The sequence below is a fragment of the Podarcis liolepis genome, assembly GCF_965112155.1.
Source record: "Podarcis liolepis genome assembly, chromosome: 1".
In the NCBI taxonomy this organism is placed as follows: domain Eukaryota; kingdom Metazoa; phylum Chordata; class Lepidosauria; order Squamata; family Lacertidae; genus Podarcis; species Podarcis liolepis.
Window position 1 is genome coordinate 31,108,086 of NC_139554.1, and position 12,543 is coordinate 31,120,628.

The window sequence follows — 12,543 nt, forward strand, 5'->3', positions numbered from 1 at the left end:
AAAAGTAAAATTCCTGACACCCACAAAGTGGCTTTTTACATGGCAGACCCCCAAATTACTGTTTTTTGGTTTTTGTTTTTTTTAGGAAACCACCAAAATCGTTGAGAATCTTTTTGGGGAACAAACCCAAATTGTTGAGCTTTTGGGGGGAGACCTCAACACAAAATACAGTGGTACCTCAGGTTACCTACGCTTCAGGTTACAGACTCGGCTAATCCAGAAATATTACCTCGGGTTAAGAACTTTGCTTCAGGATGAGAACAGAAATTGGGCTCCGGCAGCACAGCGGCAGCAGGAGGCCCCATTAGCTAAAGTGGTGCTTCAGGTTAAGAACAGTTTCAGGTTAAGAACAGACCTCTGGAACGAATTAAGTACTTAACCCGAGGTACCACTGTAGTGATTTTAAGCTTTTGGAGCTGTTTCTGAGGGGCGTAGGAGGGGGGTTGCGAGGTGTGTGGTACGTCCCGGGTGTCATCCTTGAGTGGGGTGACAAAATGTCACACCGCGGGGGGGGGGGGGCACTGGCCTTCAGCACGCCTGAGCTACGCATCTCTCCTGGGAGTGACTGATTGGCATGGAACCCCACACTGCCCAAGACAGCAGCATGGGTCTTGCATCCGCCAGATGGACTCTGTGGGCAGATTGCCGCCCCCCTGGGTGGATCACCACAGCACCCCTGTGCGGTGCCGCCATGCGCAGAACGCTGCAGCGCCCCCATGAGTGGCTCACCCCGCCCCTGCCGCTCCTGGTGCAGCTAGCTACGCTCCTGCTGTTTCCACTACTTTTTCTATCACGTTGCCATTCATCCAGGTTTTCCCTGACATTTTGCCAATTTGGCAAAATTGCCCCCGACGCCATTTTTACACCCCAAAACCAGGACATGTCAGGAATTTTCCTGACGTATGGGATATCTATATAAAGATGAATTGTGAAGGAGCCGTATGATGGGGGGGGGGGAAACAGTTCAGTCCAAATATATTTTGTAAAGGCCATCACAATTGTAAATGGCTGTGGTGTATCTTTATGATTCAGCACTATATAAATATTTATAGAAATAAAATAAAAATGCAATGTTCAGTACTGGTAAAAAAACAAACCATTGTGATTTTTTTTAAAAAAATAATTTAAAAAAGCTGTACATTTGCAAGTAAGCAAGCAAAGGAGACAATCTTTGGTATTAGAATTCTCACATTATTGGGAAACAAATTCCATTTCTTGTCTTTGCCTGGAAGCAAGTAGTTAAGATATTTTCATATTTATATATCTATCTTTAGATTGTTAAGAGCATCAGAGATCTCAAAAACTCCTTAGTGAAAATGATGTACTAACTAACATTTGGAATGTGTCACTAAAACTGACCTCCTTACTCAAAGGTTGGAAAACAGCCAATACAACAAGGGTTCCTGGAGGAGCCAGGAAATTACAAACCAAATGGCATCAGTTCTAAATAAATTAGTGGGAAGCATTTGTAAAGATAGGAATTATCAACCACAGAAGACCTAGCCCTTCAGGGGAAGAACTAGTGGTTTTCTGCAATGGAAAGTCCTCCTCACCAATCTTTTGGATTTCTTTGCAATTCAACAGGTTTGTACTTAGTGGTGATGCAGTAGACATTATGTATATGGACTTCCAGAAAGCTGCTGACAAAGTCACTCAACAAAGGGCTTTCCTAGGTAAATTTAGCAATCATATAACAGGAAGGGTCCTCTTATCGATTAGCAACCAGTTAAGTAACAGGAAGCAGGAGATAAGAGTAAATAGACAATCTCACATAGGTGGAAAATATGCAGTGGGATATTCCAAATGTTTCTACTGTAGCCGATCCCACTTAACTTTTTCATAAACAAAAAAATAAACTAGATTGACAGGGCGGGCTACCAGAGACCCACTCCCGTTATAACCCTCTATCTTATTTTTTCTCATCTGTGGAGGTAAAGGGCAATAAAACTCACTACCTGAACCAAGCAATTTCTATAAGAAAAAGTTGCTAGAGACAGAGATACAACCTGCTGGCAGTGATTAGTTTGACTGGCTAAGCAGAGGACATGGGCAGAAACATGTAAGGAGCGTCTCAGTGTGAAATTTTATATATATATATATATATATATATATATATATATATATATATATATATATATATATATATATTATCTCCCCCACCTTTTCCCCTGGGTGGCTCACAAAAAAACCCAACCACAGATAGCTAAACATATAAAAGACAATAGTTAGAATTTGAAATGATGTAAAAACAACTCTATAAAAATGCAGATGGTAAAAACAGCACAGCACTAAAAGCTAAAGGACCCCTAGAGGGTTAAGTCCAGTCAAAGGTGACTATGGGGTTGCGGCGCTCATCTCGCTTTCAGGCTGAGGGAGCTGGCGTTTGTCCACAGACAGCTTTCTGGATCATGTGGCCAGCATGACTAAACCACTTCCGGCACAACTGAACACCGCGATGGAAACCAAAGCACACGGAAACACTGTTTACCTTCCTGCCGCAGTGGTACCTATTAATCTACTTGTACTGGCGTGGTTTCAAACAGCTGGGCTGGCAGAGGCAGGGACAGAGCAACAGGAGCTCAGTCCACTGTGCAGATTCAAACCGCTGACCTTCTGATCAGCAAGCCCAAGAGACTCAGTGGTTTAGACCACAGCACCACCCATGTCATTAAACAATGACACTGGATATCAGGATAAAGTCTGGACTACGGCTTGGAAGGTTTGGGGAGGGGCTCAGAAACCTGGGAGGACCGTACAACACTTTGTGGCACACAGGAACCTCCACTGTGTTCCTACGGGATCTGATAGGAGACAGTGGATCTGTGTCACGGCAGGAGTGCACACAGTGCTTGCTCCTGTTTAACAAGCCTATTTCTAAATGAAATAAACACTGCAGGAACACCAGGGCTCTCCCATGCTCTCTCGAGAGGAAACCAGAAGAAGGGGAAGCCCATAGAATGTTGACTGATCGGCCAAGTGGTGAACATAGCTGTCAACTTTTCCCTTTTCTTGCGAGGAATCCTATTCGGAATAAGGGAATTTCCCTTAAAAAAGGGGAAACATTGACAGCTATGGTGGTGAAGGTACAGTGGTACCTCTGGTTACGTACTTAATTCATTCTGGAGGTCCGTTCTTAACCTGAAACTGTTCTTAACCTGAGGTACCACTTTAGATAATAGGGCCTCCCGCTGCTGCCGCATCACCAGAGCACGATTTCTGTTCTCATCCTGAAGCAAAGTTCTTAACCCAAGGTACTATTTCTGGGTTAGCGGAGTCTGTAACCTGAAGCGTATGTAACCTGAAGCATATGTAACCCGAGGTACCACTGTACAACAATAGGCTCCCTACATGGACTATTCCTAGAACTCTTCCTGCAAAATTTTGCATCAGTTGAAACTTCTGAGCGCTTTTTAAAGAAGCTAAGCCAAGCACACTCTGATTCTAAGAAGTCCCATTTGAAGAATAATTGAAAGGCTGTTCTAAAATGCAATGCCTGGGCAACCTGTTGTCACACTTACTCGGTTTTTTTCAAGCTTAAGTTGTTGTGTGTTTTTTTAAAAGTATTAAATTCAATCTAAAAGTAGACTGCTTATTTGCATACCTATCATGTGGGACAGTCCGTATTTGAAAAAGAAAAAAAACCCCACTGACTCTGCATATGCATTGCTAATTGGATGAGGACTGAAAGCGAAGAGCAGGCCAGAAGAAAAGTAGGACAGCTGAAAAAATGACACAGGCGAGTCAGCCCCAGCATTCCATATGCCACAAGGCCCCAGCAGCTGAGTGCAGAGGTCACGGGGAGCAAAGTGGTCCTGGTCCTGGCTTGTTCTGGCTCTTCTAAACTGAAAGTAAGACCTTGACCCAGCAGCACTTCATCAGCCAGTGCAGTTCTAGCAGCACTGGTGACATATGCTGAGAATGGGCTGCTCGACAAAGTCATCTAGCTGCTGCCTTTTGCACTAGCTAACAGCTTCCAGACCAGCCTTGAAGGTAGCCCAACACAAGCACCTTGAAATTATCCAGTCTTGAAGTTACCAGTGTGCACACCACTGTGACCAACTTGTCCAGGAAAGGCTGCACCAGCTAGAGGCAGTAGAAAGCGCTCCTCATCACTGCAGACACCTGGGCCTCCAGCAACCATGATGAATCTAGTAGCACTCCCAGGCTATGAACCTCCTCCTTCATTGGGAGTGCAGCCCCATCACAAATAGGTTACTGAGCAAGCTACTGGACCTGGAAACCACCCATAAACAGAGCTTCTGGCTTAAGAAGGATCCAGTTTCCGTTTATTCACTCTCATCCCACCCACCACTGAGTCCAGATACCGAAGGACTCGCACAGCCAAAGCCGATTCAGATGTCACAGAAAAACAGAGAAGTGAGTCTTCAATGTACAGGTGACATCATGCCCCAAATCCCCCAATGGTTTCATACAGATTTTAAATAGTGTTGCGAATAATATGGAACCCTGCAGCCGAAAAGCAATCAGCCCATGCTACTCTCTGGAAATGCCCCCATGAGTAATGGTGGAATAGTGGTTGGGAGCAGCAGTGCTTCTGAGTACCAGTTGCTGGAAACCAAAGGAGAGGAGAGTGCTGATTTGGTTGGATCCTGCTTGGTGCCTTTCTCACAGGCATCTGGGTGGTCCCTGTGAAAACAGGATGTTGGACTAGATGGGCCATTGGCCCGAACTCTTCTTATGTTCTTAGGTAACCACTATGACACAGTCACCTCATGAGAAGAGAAGACTCCCTGGAAAAGACCCTGATGTTGGGAAAGATGGAGGGCACAAGGAGAAGGGGACAACAGTGGACAAGATGCTTGGATAGTGTTCTCGAAGCTACCAGCATGAGTTTGACCAAACTGCGGGAGGCAGTGGGAGACAGGAGTGCCTGGCGTGCTCTGGTTCATGGGGTCACGAAGAGTCGGACACGACTAAACAACAACAAACAACAACAACATGACACAGTGGGCATCAGAGGAGGAAGGGAGTGATCATCAGGAAAGAGGGACAGAGGCCAGTGTTGCCCGTGGCACCCCAGTTTTAAGATTTTAAGAGGCAGGGGCAACTCCCTGACTGTAAAAGGTATAAAAGGTGTGTGGCTGTAACATGCAGCTACCTTTATTTACCTGTAAGATTCGTCCTGCTGGCAGTCAGCAAAAAATCTCCTTTGTTGAAGAGTTTTTGCTTTTAGCCTGGTCTCTGTCCATTTATTTCAGGTCAATTTCCCACCTGGGAATGAGTGGCGGGGAGCCAATTTTCCCATGACACCTTTCGTGCTGATTTGGCCGACTTAGGATGCTGGAGATGCGTAGACACCTTGCTGCAGAAATAGTAAGGGGCCTATGACCTCAGACCACTGGTCCTGCATTGACTAATAATAACATGCAGAACTCACCCATTTTAAAATGTTCTCGGTACTTGCTAGAGGTATGATGCTCTTCAGCGATTCCTTGAACACGGGAGGCATATCACCACAGGTCCCACCCCACCATGTGTGTTCCTGCTTGGCACAAGGTTGCTTGAAGGACCCAGGTGTGGGATTCAGTTTCTCCCCATGGGGCTTCCTGGGTTTCATGATCTTAATCACAGCAACTGTGAAGCTGTTATCTGTGTTAGGATAACAGAGATTAAAACTACAGCCTAGGTTTCAACCTGTGTACAAGCGGCAAGAAGCAAGGATTTTCTAAGGGAGGCCATAGCAGCTGTGCATTATTATTCAAGTACTTGCTTCTCTGCTCAGTATATTGCAGAATAATGGGAGAATGGAAAGAAGATTTCGTGTTATAAACACTGTGGTGCACAGTTATCCTAGTTAGGAGACCATTTGGAGGAATCCAAGAAGACTTATTTCCCATCTCCTTCTAAACATATTATTAATATGTGGCTTCTCTTCTTGCGCTCTCTCTCTCTCTCTCTCTCTCTCCTCTCCTCGCATTCCTTGGGGGTGTCCAACTTTGTATTTTGGAAGGTCAGTCAGTCTACAGCTTGCACCCAGACCTTTCTCCCTGTAAATGTTACAGAAACTTTGTGAGTACAAAGTTACACAACTTTTAGAAGACACCTGAAGGCAGCCCTGTATTGGGAAGTTTTTTATGTTTGACATTTTATTATTTTTAATATTTTGCTGGAGGCTGCCCAGAGTGGCTGGGGAAACCCAGCCAGATGTATAAATAATAAAATTATTACTATTAATGTTATTACAAAGAGCATAAGTACAACCTTACATCTTCTCCCCCCCAAAAAGACCTCCAGCCACCCCAATATGTCTAACCACCTTCACTAGCATCTGACAAAATTCTGGTTTTAAAAATGCATTATAAACCCAGACTAATTCTTTAATCCATAGCAGTCAGACTCTCTCTCTCTCTCTCTCTCTCTCTCTGTGTGTGTGTGTGTGTGTGAAGCTTTTCATGCCTGACATTTAATGCAAATGAGCTGATGAGGTAGTTTAGGCTGCGTGACAGCAAATGATTTGCATAGAAACATAAACAACAGTTAATAAAAATTGTGTGGGCCGAGTCTTCCATGACAAGTGACAAATTAACAGGCTCAGTGATTCACATTCTCTGTTTGTCTAAAGATTACCTTACCATAACGCCACTCGCACGTCAATAGTCGAGAGAGGCTTCTGCTTCTCTGGTCGCTGAGCCCTGGTCTGCTTCATGCAAATCCCTCAAGTGAAGAAAAATCAAGCAGGGCAACTGAGCAAAAAAGCTAAGCACTTCTTAATCCACATTTCGGTGGGAGAGAGTTACACTTCTGCTGTTTGATTTCCGAAGTTTTGCTCTGGCGCTCTAACCACACCATATGCTTGACCTTCTTCCTCTCCAACTTTTAAAATTAGATTTTAGAAATGGGGGGGGGGGCTGGCCAAAGAGGGACTCAGGTGCCCCTGAAGGATCTAACCAGATGAAGGACAAAGGCCAGAGACGAAAGTAATGATGTGTGATCTGAGCTAACAACAGGGCCAATAATGCAGGTCGCTAATAGGTCCAGGAAACATGGCACTAATTATGAAGCGGTCAAAGGGAAAAGTCATTTTGACACATGCATGTGAAATAGAGGTTTGATCCTTTTCCTGAGGGGTTCAGGAGCCTCCAAACATCATGAAGATTGGTCTAACTGGAAAAGGAGGAAGACTGGGGGAGAAAACCAGAGCGGTCTTGGCCATGCCCCTGCGAACTCCTTGGCCACCAAGGAGTGGTCTCTGTTGGGCAAGGGATCCTTCCGTGAAGCAGCAGGTTTGTAGTTTTCACTCCTGACAGGAGCAACGCTGAAATGGTTATATATTTAATGGGAAAGCAGTTACCAAATTCAGTGACGTATTTCCAGCTGAATTTATCTCCAGTAAATTCAGCCACCTGCTCTCTTTCTCTTCTCTTCTGGGATTATGCATGATGTTCAAACAACAGGCAAAGTCTGATCTGTCAAGGAGCTTTGAGTGTTTCCCCAGAGGAACCACAAGCAACAGCTCAACGAGTTCATTCTGTGGAACAGTGATAACATCAGCGCAAGGTGAGTGTTACTGGCAAAAGAGTTTGTCCCCAAAGCTTCATCTGAGACAACAAGCCACAGTGAAACCTCTGATAGCCAAAGGTTACTTTTTTCCTCATTCATGCTCAGCTGTTTCTCTACAAAAGGGAACAGGCTGTCCTGGCTGGGTTTGACCCCTGTTTCTGAGACATTCACAAGATGACTTCCTGGACAGCTGAGAGCAGCCAAGGTATAAATACAGTACTGTATATTCCTTCCCTGCTGAAAAGATAAGGACTGAGGCCTGTAATACAGTGAAGTTGGAATGAGGAGCTATAGTCTCTCCTCATGACTAGGTAAAAAGGTAATGGACCCCTGGAAGTCCAGTCAAAGGTGACTATGGGATTGTGGCGCTCATCTTGCTTTCAGGCCAAGGGAGCCGGCGTTTGTCCACAGAAAGCTTTCCAGGTCGTGGCCAGCATGACTAAACTGCTTCTGGCGCAATGGGACACCGTGACAGAAACCAGAGCGCATGGAAACGCTGTTTACCTTCCTGCTGCAGTGGTACCTAATTATCTACTTGCACTGGTGTGCTTTTGAACTGCTAGGTTGGCAAGAGCTGGGACAGAGCAAAGGGAGCTCACCTCGTCGTGGGGATTTGAACCGCTGACCTTCTGATTGGCAAGTCCAAGAAGCTCAGTGGTTTAGACAAAGAGTGCCACCCACATCCTCACAACTATATCACTTCAGATGGGGAATAGCAACTTTGAATGCTCTTCTGCATTAAACACCTCATCTACCCACACCTGTAAGCAGCCAGTGTGGCACAGCAGTTAGAGCATTGGACTAGGACCTGAGAGGCTAGGGTTAAAATCCCCACTCAGCCACAAAGCTCTTTGAGTTTGGTCAGTCAACCAGTTACAAATTTACCAAATGGTAATATCATCTAAGTGATGATATTCCAGCTGAACTACTTAAAATTTTAAAAGATGATGCTGTTAAGGTGCTACACTCAATATGCCAGCAAATTTGGAAAACTCAGCAGTGGCCAAAGGATTGGAGAAAATCAGTCTACATCCCAATCCCAAAGAAGGGCAGTGCCAAAGAATGCTCCAACTACCGCACAATTGCACTCATTTCACACGCTAGCAAGGTTATGCTTAAAATTCTACAAGGAAGGCTTAAGCAGTATGTGAACCGAGAACTCCCAGAAGTGCAAGCTGGATTTAGAAGAGGCAGAGGAACCAGAGACCAAATTGCAAACATGTGCTGGATTATGGAGAAAGCTAGAGAGTTCCAGAAAGACATCTACTTCTGCTTCATTGACTATGCAAAAGCCTTTGACTGTGTCGCACAGGAAACTATGGCAAGTTCTCAAAGAAATGGGAGTGCCTGATCACCTCATCTGTCTCCTGAGAAATCTCTATGTGGGACAAGAAGCTACAGTTAGAACTGGATATGGAACAACTGATTGGTTCAAAATTGAGAAAGGAGTATGGCAAGGCTGTATATTGTCTCCCTGCTTATTTAACTTATATGCAGAATTCATCATGCGAAAGGCTGGGCTGGATGAATCCCAAGCCGGAATTAAGATCGCCGGAAGAAATATCAACAACCTCAGATGTGCAGATGACACAATCTTGATGGCAGAAAGTGAGGAGGAATTAAAGAACCTTTTAATGAGGGTGAAAGAGGAGGGCACAAAATATGGTCTGAAGCTCAACATCAAAAAAACGAAGATCATGGCCACTGGGCCCATCACCTCCTGGCAAATAGAGGGGGAAGAGAGATTTTACTTTCTTGGGCTCCCTGATCACTGCAGATGGCGACAGCAGTCATGAAATTAAGAGACGCCTGCTCCTTGGGAGAAAGGCGATGGCAAACCTAGACAGCATCTTAAAAAGCAGAGACATCACCTTGCCAACAAAGGTCCGTATAGTTAAAGCCATGGTTTTCCCAGTAGTGATGTATGGAAGTGAGAGCTGGACCATAAAGAAGGCTGATCGCCGAAGAATTGATGCTTTTGAACTATGGTGCTGGAGGAGACTCTTGAGAGTCCCATGGACTGCAAGAAGATCAAACACATCCATTCTTAAGAAAATTAGCCCTGAGTGCTCACTGGAAGAACAGATCGTGAAGCTGAGGCTCCAATACTTTGGCCACCTCATGAGAAGAGAAGACTCCCTGGAAAAGACTCTGATGTTGGGAAAGATTGAGGGCACAAGAAGAAGGGGACGACAGAGGACGAGATGGTTGGGCAGTGTTCTCGAAGCTACAAACATGAGTCTGACCAAACTGCGGGAGGCAGTGGAAGACAGGAGTGCCTGGCGTGCTCTGGTCCATGGGGTCACGAAGAGTCGGACACGACTAAATGACTAAACAACAACAATATCATCTAAACCACATTTTACCAGATTCTCCACAAGAATATCATGGGGAACTTTGTTGAAAGCCATACTGAAATCAAGATACATTACATCCACAGCAAACCCCTGATTCACTAAGCTTGCAACCCTATCAGAAAAAGAAATCATTAGTCTGGTATGACTTGGTCTTGAAAGACCCACGCTGGCTCTTAAGGATTTCAGCATCCTTTTCTAAGTGCTCGCAGACAGACTGTTTAATAATCTGTTCTACAATGTTTCCTGGTATCATTGTCAAACGGACCAGTCAGGAGTGGCCTGAGCCCTTTTTTTCTCCTTTTCGAAGGGGACAGCATTTGCCCGACTCCAATCTGCAGGGAGCTCAGCTGTTTGCCAAGAATTCTCAAAGATTATAGTCAGAGGCTCAGAGATTACATCTGCAAGCTCACTTAGTACCCTTGGGTGCAACTCATCAGGCATGGAGATTTGAATTTGAATTCTTTCATCATTTTTTTCTATTATCACCAGGCTGGAGACTGTTTTCCTTTTGGACAAAGTAGGTGTTGAGCAGTTCCACCTTTTCGCTGTCACCCAATAGCATTTCCCCACACTTTCCACACAGCAGACTTACTATTTGCTTGTTCTTCCTGTTGCTTTGAACATAGCAAAAAAAAGCACACCCCACCATTTTTCTTATTTTTAATCTCATTTGCAAGCCTGATCTCATTCTCAGCTTTAGCCTCCCTCACCTTCTCCCCGCAAGTGTTGGCTTCCTTCGTGATTTGTTCCTTCTTACATTTCTATACATGCTCCTTTTAAATCTCAGGTTTTCCTTTCCCCAGTTTTAAAATCAGTTTGCTGCATTTCCACGTTCAGGTTGTGTTTTTTAAAGTCCTCACAAAAACTGTCTGGTGTTTAAGTTCACATTTCTCTTTATGTACACATTTTTAAAAACACACCTTTGTGTAATATACACATTTTTGAAGGCATTTCTCCCTAATATAGTGTGGTTTTGTATATCGTTTTCACTCATATGAGTTTTTATGTAAACTTTCCCCTCACATACATGTTTCTGCATGCATTTTGGCGGGTTAGACTGCATCACCACCTGTCCTCTCGACCCGTGCCCGTCTTGGCTGATTAGAGCGTGTCCAGACGAGGTGCGGGCCCCCCTGGGGGATATCATCAATTTGTCCCTCGGCACGGGGACATTCCCAGGGGAACTGAAGGAGACAGTGGTGCGCCCGCTCTTAAAGAAAACATCATTAGATCCTTTAGATCTATCCAATTACCGCCCAGTTTCGAATCTTCCATTCCTGGGTAAGGTGATTGAGAGAGCGGTTGCTGAACAGCTTGGTGGGTTTCTGGATGAAACATTGGCTCTGGATCCATTCCAGTCCGGCTTCCGCGCTGGTCATGGGACCGAGACGGCTCTGGTTGCCCTAACAGATGATCTTCGTAGACAGCTGGATCGAGGTGGGTTGGGGCTGCTGATTCTTCTAGATCTGTCAGCAGCTTTCGACATGGTCGATCACGAACTTCTGGACCACCGCCTTGCCGACGTGGGGATCCAGGGCACAGTCCTTCAATGGCTGCGCTCGTTTCTCTCTGGTCGGGGACAGAGGGTGGCGCTTGGGGGGGAATTGTCATCACGCCACTCCTTGGTGTGCGATACTCCTCAGGGTGCGATACTCTCCCCGACGCCACTCCTCAGGGTGCGATACTCTCCCCGATGCTTTTCAACATCTTTATGCGCCCCCTCATCCCCTCGCCCTCCAGCTTGTCTGGAGTTTTGGACTGGGTTGCCATCAGTATGCTGATGACACCCAACTCTGTTGATGGATGGCCATCCTGACTCGGCCCCAGACACACTGACCAGATGTTTGGAAGCTGTGGCTGGATGGTTACATGGGAGCCGGTTGAAGCTAAATCCTTCGAAGACAGAGGTCCTGTGGCTGGGACGGGACGATATGGGATTGAGGGGGCAACTCCCATCTCTTGCGGGGGTGCAATTAGTGCCAGCACCATCTGTTAAGAGTTTGGGTGTAATCTTCAACACCTCCCTTTCCATGGAGGTGCAGATTGCAGCTACAACAAAGGCGGCATTTTTCCATCTCCGCCAAGCTAAGCAGTTGGCTCCTTACCTCTTTCGCCCTGACCTAGCCACTGTGATCCACGCGACGGTCACCTCCAGAGTGGATTATTGTAACTCGCTCTACGTGGGGCTGCCCTTGAGACTGACCCAGAAACTCCAGCGGGTGCAGAATGCTGCAGCAAGACTCCTTACGGGGTCTTTGCTGCGAGATCACATTCACCCAGTGCTATACTAGCTGCACTGGCTCCCAGGGGAAAACAGGATCAGGTTTAAGGTGCTGGTTTTAACCTTTAAAGCCCTATACGGCCTAGGACCCTCGTACCTACGGGACCGCCTCTCCTGGTATGCCCCACAGAGAAACTTACGGTCTTCAAATAAAAACATCTTGAAGGTCCCAGGCCACAGAGAAGTTAGGCTGGCCTCAACTAGAGCCAGGGCTTTTTCGGCCGTGGCTCTGATCTGGTGGAACACTCTGTCACAAGAGACCAGGGCCCTGCGGGACTTGACATCTTTCCGCATGGCCTGCAAGACAGAGCTGTTCCACCAGGCCTTTGGTCAGGGCACAGCCTGACTCCCTCCCTCGGCAATCTTCGCGGAGCTCTGGCCCAA